Source organism: Haplochromis burtoni, unplaced genomic scaffold (assembly GCF_018398535.1).
Source record: "Haplochromis burtoni strain Fernald_Lab_line unplaced genomic scaffold, NCSU_Asbu1 Contig_548, whole genome shotgun sequence".
Lineage (NCBI taxonomy): Eukaryota > Metazoa > Chordata > Actinopteri > Cichliformes > Cichlidae > Haplochromis > Haplochromis burtoni.
The window spans coordinates 13211-18870 of NW_024582909.1; the positions used below are offsets into that span (position 1 = coordinate 13211).

Below are 5660 nucleotides of genomic sequence, written 5' to 3' on the forward strand. Positions count from 1 at the left end.
GTGTGTGTGTGTGTGTGTGTGTGTGTGTGTGTGTGTGTGTGTGTGTGTGTGTGTGTGCATGCTGCCTAGGAGCCAATACTGTCAAACATGTGCATTGCAGGTGCATGTATGATGGGAATGAGTGAAAAGCACACATGTTGCATGGTGCATGAATCAAACATAAATGATCATTAGCAGGTGACGTCATGGTCGATGATGCCCCCCCCCCAACTCCCTCCCTCTCGCCACAACACACACAGGCAACATCGCTCCTTTTCTTGTGTAATGACCTGCTGCTCTGGTCTGCAGTCACTCAGCCGCCAGACTTGTAGGAGGAGGGACGTGAAAATGCCTTTCTCTGTGGGAGACAATGACTCTGTGATCTCATGAATATATTAGAGGGTCACTGAGCAATGAGCAAGGTATACAGAGCAGCCATTCTCTGCCTGCCAAAGCACACTGCAAAAACCTATTGTAATTGACTCAGCTGGAGTCATCGTGTGTATTGACACACACGAGAATAGCTGTGTTAATATATAAACAGATTAGTTTACCTTTGTGTGTGTGTGTGCAATGATAATTGCAAAAATGCATTATAAATCGCCCAACTAGCCTCTGCTCGATAATACGGCCATCAAGCAGCTTTGTCTTAATGACACGACTGCGACACTAGTAGCTAAGCTAACGTTATTTAGCTAACGTAACTACCTACAATCAAGCGGCTTCGTTGTCTGGCAGCTGGAGCAGATACGGGGTGAGTTCTGCGGGCACTTATTATCAGGAATACCGGTTCCAGGAAATTAGTAAGGCGCTTTTATTATCGCGTGAATAATTACTTCGAAATTAGTTTAGGGTAGGAAAATAGAGTGTTACACAAACTTATCAGCGCGAGCTAAGCATCCTCCATTTAGCTAACGGTGCCAACCGGCGGCGTGTTCACATCCCTCTACAGCTCTGTTTCCACTTCTCTGCTGGCATTCACAAGACAGCAATACACAGACTTGCTGCTAGGGTCACAACAGCACGTTGCAGCTTTAACCAATACGGGACTATTGCATTGTTTTCCCCCACCGTTTCCTTGCTTTTAAATCGCCATTCGGAATCAAAACAACCCGAGTTTGATCATCAGTCCAGGCAGGTCGGTGAAACAAAACATCTGCTATTCTCATCTTGTTTTTTTTTTTAAAGTGACGCTTACACACTCGCGCAGAGGTTGAACTCCTTCACACAATCTATGCTGCTGATTTTTCCTCCCGTTCTGCTGCACGTACATTACAGTCGCATGTTTTGTTTGTACTGCGATACTCTTGAGTTGAGTGCTAGTGTTGATTTGCATGTTGTACACGGCTCTGATTATCACCTTTTATTCACCTTATCATGTCTAAATGTATGTCACCATTAATTTGCAGTCCATTTCGTTAACTGGGTGTTTCGGGACATTTATAGGCATAGGTGGTCGTTGTTGTTGCGTTGCGATATATATTTCTGAGCTGAGGTAGCCAGTGCCCTGTTTTTTGTTTTGTTTTTCCTTGGCCATGACTTCCTGGATTGTGTGAGGGGTACAATAACATGTTGTTCTGGCATGAAGACAGACTGTTATTTTGGGTCAGCGTTGACATGAAAAGACAGATTCTTACCTTTGTTAACCCCGTTATACGTTCAGAAAAGGCTCAAATGAATATTTATGGTGAAGACTTTTAGCTGCTTTTTCCTGATTTATTTAGTTTTTAAGATGAAGTTGGGCATACATTCTAGTTGATGACTTAGTGAATGTAATTCAACACTTTTTTTTACTTGTGTCTAGGATTGTATTTATGCCTAAGGTATGTGTGCTAACGGAAAAGGGGCTAGTGGAATAACTAGTCTAGTACAGTATAATATAGGATAGAAAAAACCAAACAAACAGAAAACATGAATGAAGTTTGTTTAGGATTGAGTTGCACCTTGTACTCTGGACTATGACTGCAACTTATTGTTTTCATTAGGGGTGCTCTGATTGTGAAATTTTTCTCTAGTATTAATGTTTAAAAACAGCTTTTGTTTTCCTTATTGTTCAGTGGAAATAATTTTTTGTCTTTTAGATTTTTTTTCAAATTACTATAGACCACTCACACTGGTAAATGCCATATTATTTTCTGTTATTCTGATACCAGTCAACAGGCTTAACGTTTAAGAAAAAAAAGCTTTGAGCTTTTCTCTACACTTCTGTCCAAAATGTTTTCAGGTTGTTGTCACATGTGATGTAGGTGATATTTGGGAAACTGACACCAAAGATTCGACCTTTTTTTCCCCTTGGAAGTGACAACTGTTTGTTTTCAAAGTTGCTTGTTAGTTAAATTTATCAATTGTTTCATCAGTTGGTATATATGAGGGGAATAATGAGCTTTTAGCTTGTTTTGGAACTGCATTTGTTTTAATACTAAAGACACAAACGGACAACAGAAGGCATTATTTCTTGTTAAAGTTGGCCCACAACTTCACCTAGGATTGCTGCAGACAGGCAGACACACACACACAGCCCGCTTTACTAGCAGTTAAAGTAGTTAACAATAAACAACAGTAGGAGGAATTTGGAAAGGTCAGTAAAGTTTCCTTTTAAACAATATTGTCACATTAAACAGTTTTCATAAAGGTTAACCTGGCCAGTGTACACATTGATGTTAGCTGCTTAACTATTAGTAGTTACTAGATCCCCACAAGCGTAGTTTCAGGGGCTCAAAAGCTAGTGTACTCCAAGTTCTGGGCCTACACTGATAATTCTGAGGGCTGCAGCTGAAGGTTAACTTAAGCTAGTGAGTAGTGGCTATGGCTAATAATAAAAAGCTAATTTTAATTTTGGAGCTACCCAGCAAACATCAGTCGTGTCCGTCTGTAACATTATAATTTATGGTGTTAATTTGACAGGATAACACAACTATTTGTGTCTGAAAGTTGTTATTTCAAGAGGAAAGCTTAGCAACTAGAGCAAAAACTGGTATCTTATCTTACCAGCTTTATTTGATCAGCAATGAAAATGTGAAGCTGAAGTTACTAGAAGCGCGCTTCTACCTCATACAGTCTAAATATAATCACTTTTATTTTTTGTTAGCGTTAGCATGCTGTCTTCACAGATGCTTGCAAAGAACCAAAGTTGTGTTAGCAGCATAATGCGGTTGTTTTTGTCCTGGATGCCGTTTTCCACTTTACCATTTATCTCGTCCTTTTGTGCAATAAAAATAAATATCCATATGTCTCTTTATTTTCCTCCACTGACACACAAAGTAAAATCAGCTGATTGTAGTGAGAGTGCAAGAACTGATAAGTGGGGTCAATAGGCAGGGAACTGTAAACTGGTTTTCCACAACCACCGGTTCTCGATTCCCATTCCTACTCTTCACCACAGTGAGGATTGCAGCTTATTAGTTTAACATTGGTATTTGGTTGCTGCTCTGTATTGGCAGATACTGTGAGCAGTGAATGTGAGTGCGAATGGTTGCCTGTCTCTGTGTTAGCCCTGCGACAGACTGGCGACCTGTCCAGGGTCTAGCCCGCTTCTCACCTTATGACAGCTGGGGTAGGCTCCAGTGCCCCCCGCGACCCTGAAACGGATAAGCGAAAGTGGATGGATGGTAATCTAAAAGTGCTGGCTGAGTCTGCACTTGCTCAACTTACCTGTTTTGTTAGAACAAGACACAGTCAGAGCTTCCATCCCATCTCCCTCTTGTCAGAACCTTTCTTGCTGATGTGCTAAAGAACAACTTTTTCATTTTCCATCTTTGAATTACACATGTTATCCAAGGTAGAGGAAACTTATCTGTGACAATGCTAAATCACTGAAGCTATGTCCACCAAACATGGAGAGCATAAGTTTTCTAGCGAAACCTAAATAAGCACAGTTTTCATTGACAATATTGGACTGCGGCCACAGGATGGCTGTAATGTAAAGGATGGCTGCACATACTAATTGACAGACAAGAAGCTTTATGATACCGCTCACTGAGATTTAAAAAACAAAAACAGAACATATATCTCTTTCTTATCAGTGTATAGGGGTGGCGCTTTTTGCATTTTTAAAATTTTGGCTTTGAAAGGTATCATAAGTCTCCAGTTCTTGATCTGAAGGTCAAAGTCCCAGAGACCTTGACCTCAAAGTTAAGATCAGAGGTCAAGTTGTCTAAAAGATCTAGACAGTTGGATTTTCAGATACTGTGAATTAGGAGTCAAATGTGTGTCAAATTGTTAAGTGGCTTTTTTGGAATTTGCATCAGAGGTTTACTTTCTTTTCAGTTGTGTGTGTGGGAGAGAGAGAAGTGAAGTGTTAAATAGGGCTGCAGTTTCTAATTTTTTGTGATGGATTAATAGTGTTTTGTTGAATAGTCCAATTTGCACATTTTCAGAAAAGCAGCAATTATTTGCATTTGACAAGCTTAAATTGATTAATTTTAGGCATTTATGCTTAAAAATTAAAAAAAAAAACTATCTGAAATTTTCTTAAAACGTTCTTAAAAGCAGGAGCTGGAAAGCAGGAATGCAGGTATAGGAGCAGAGGGTCAGTTGTGAGTTGATTGAGTGGCTTTGGTGTTTTGGCTGGCAGTGTGTTGACCGTAACAGAGAAGCAAAGAACATATGGTGAGAAATGGAATGCTGCTAGACCTCATTTTGTCATTTCTGTACAGGTAGTCTGTGCTGGTTGTGTTCACATTAAACCTGTGATAAAGTTAGACATCATAGATGTTTCATATTTATTTTGTGTGGTTTTTGCCATCCAGCTGTAATGAGACAACAATAAGTTGTAAAGTGCTGGAAGTGCTTTTTGATGAATGAGATTTCAAGTATGGTGGTTACATGATCCAAGATTCAACTCTCTCTTTCTTTCTTTTTATACAAAATATGAAGTGTCTGACCTAAATCTACAAAGTGAAAATAGAAAGCCAGAGAAAAGATACAGTGGGAGGGGATGTTCAAGGCTCTGATGTTGGAAAATTAGCATGTCAGTTGGTAACTGTCAGATAAAGAAAATCTTGAGTGGGAGAACCCAGGAGGAGAGCAGTGGCAGAGCAGTGAGGAAGAATGTGCTGGGAAAAAAGCATCTGTCATTAAAGGAGGAAAAGGCACAAATAAAAAAGCAGCGGTGTTAATATATTGACCAAGTCAAAGAACAAGTCTGTTCTTGCATGTTCTCATGTGGTGTAACCTTTTTTGAACACTGTAATTAAGACATGCTGTGTGTGTAGATTAAAATGGTCCAAGCGTCACATTTGTCTGCACAGTAGAGCTGCAGAAATGTGACATTTCAATTTATGGAGGTTTGATGCTTTTTTTTGTCACATATGACAGGGTGTCTTTTACAGATGTACCAATATCAGGTAATTTTAACCTTTTTCTTGTATAATAATATATTGGCAAATATAAATTGCATTTATATTTGCATGGATGATAATTAGCTGTTATGTCAATTTTGCTTTAGCTACATAATAAAAGTAATTGAGTTGTTTTAGGCTTTTAGCTTTTCATCACACGAAGTCTTATTTCTTTATATTGTTCTTCTAAGGAGCCACACTTTCTTGCAGTTTTTCTGAAGCGGTCTTGAGACGGTAGTTCAAAGTTTTACTTTTACAGACAGACATGACTATAGGAGATGAAAGTCATACATTCTTCACTCTATTGCTAAGGGAGAGGCAAGCCACCCTTGATAAAAACCT

The 5660-nt window shown here is 39.3% G+C and overlaps 1 protein-coding gene across 6 annotated transcripts in view; it reads left to right on the plus strand.

Annotated features, from left to right (window-relative positions):
* Positions 1–110: 110 nt before the first annotated feature.
* Positions 111–5660, plus strand: part of LOC102306079 (zinc finger, MIZ-type containing 2) — a 35506-nt gene continuing 29956 nt past the window's right edge. For 3 of the 6 annotated variants that reach the window (XM_005947915.3, XM_042214322.1, XM_042214324.1), the window contains exon 1: positions 420–733. The gene's annotated coding sequence lies outside the window, so the exon portion shown is untranslated. The other 3 variants (XM_042214318.1, XM_042214323.1, XM_042214320.1) reach the window with 2 other exon arrangements.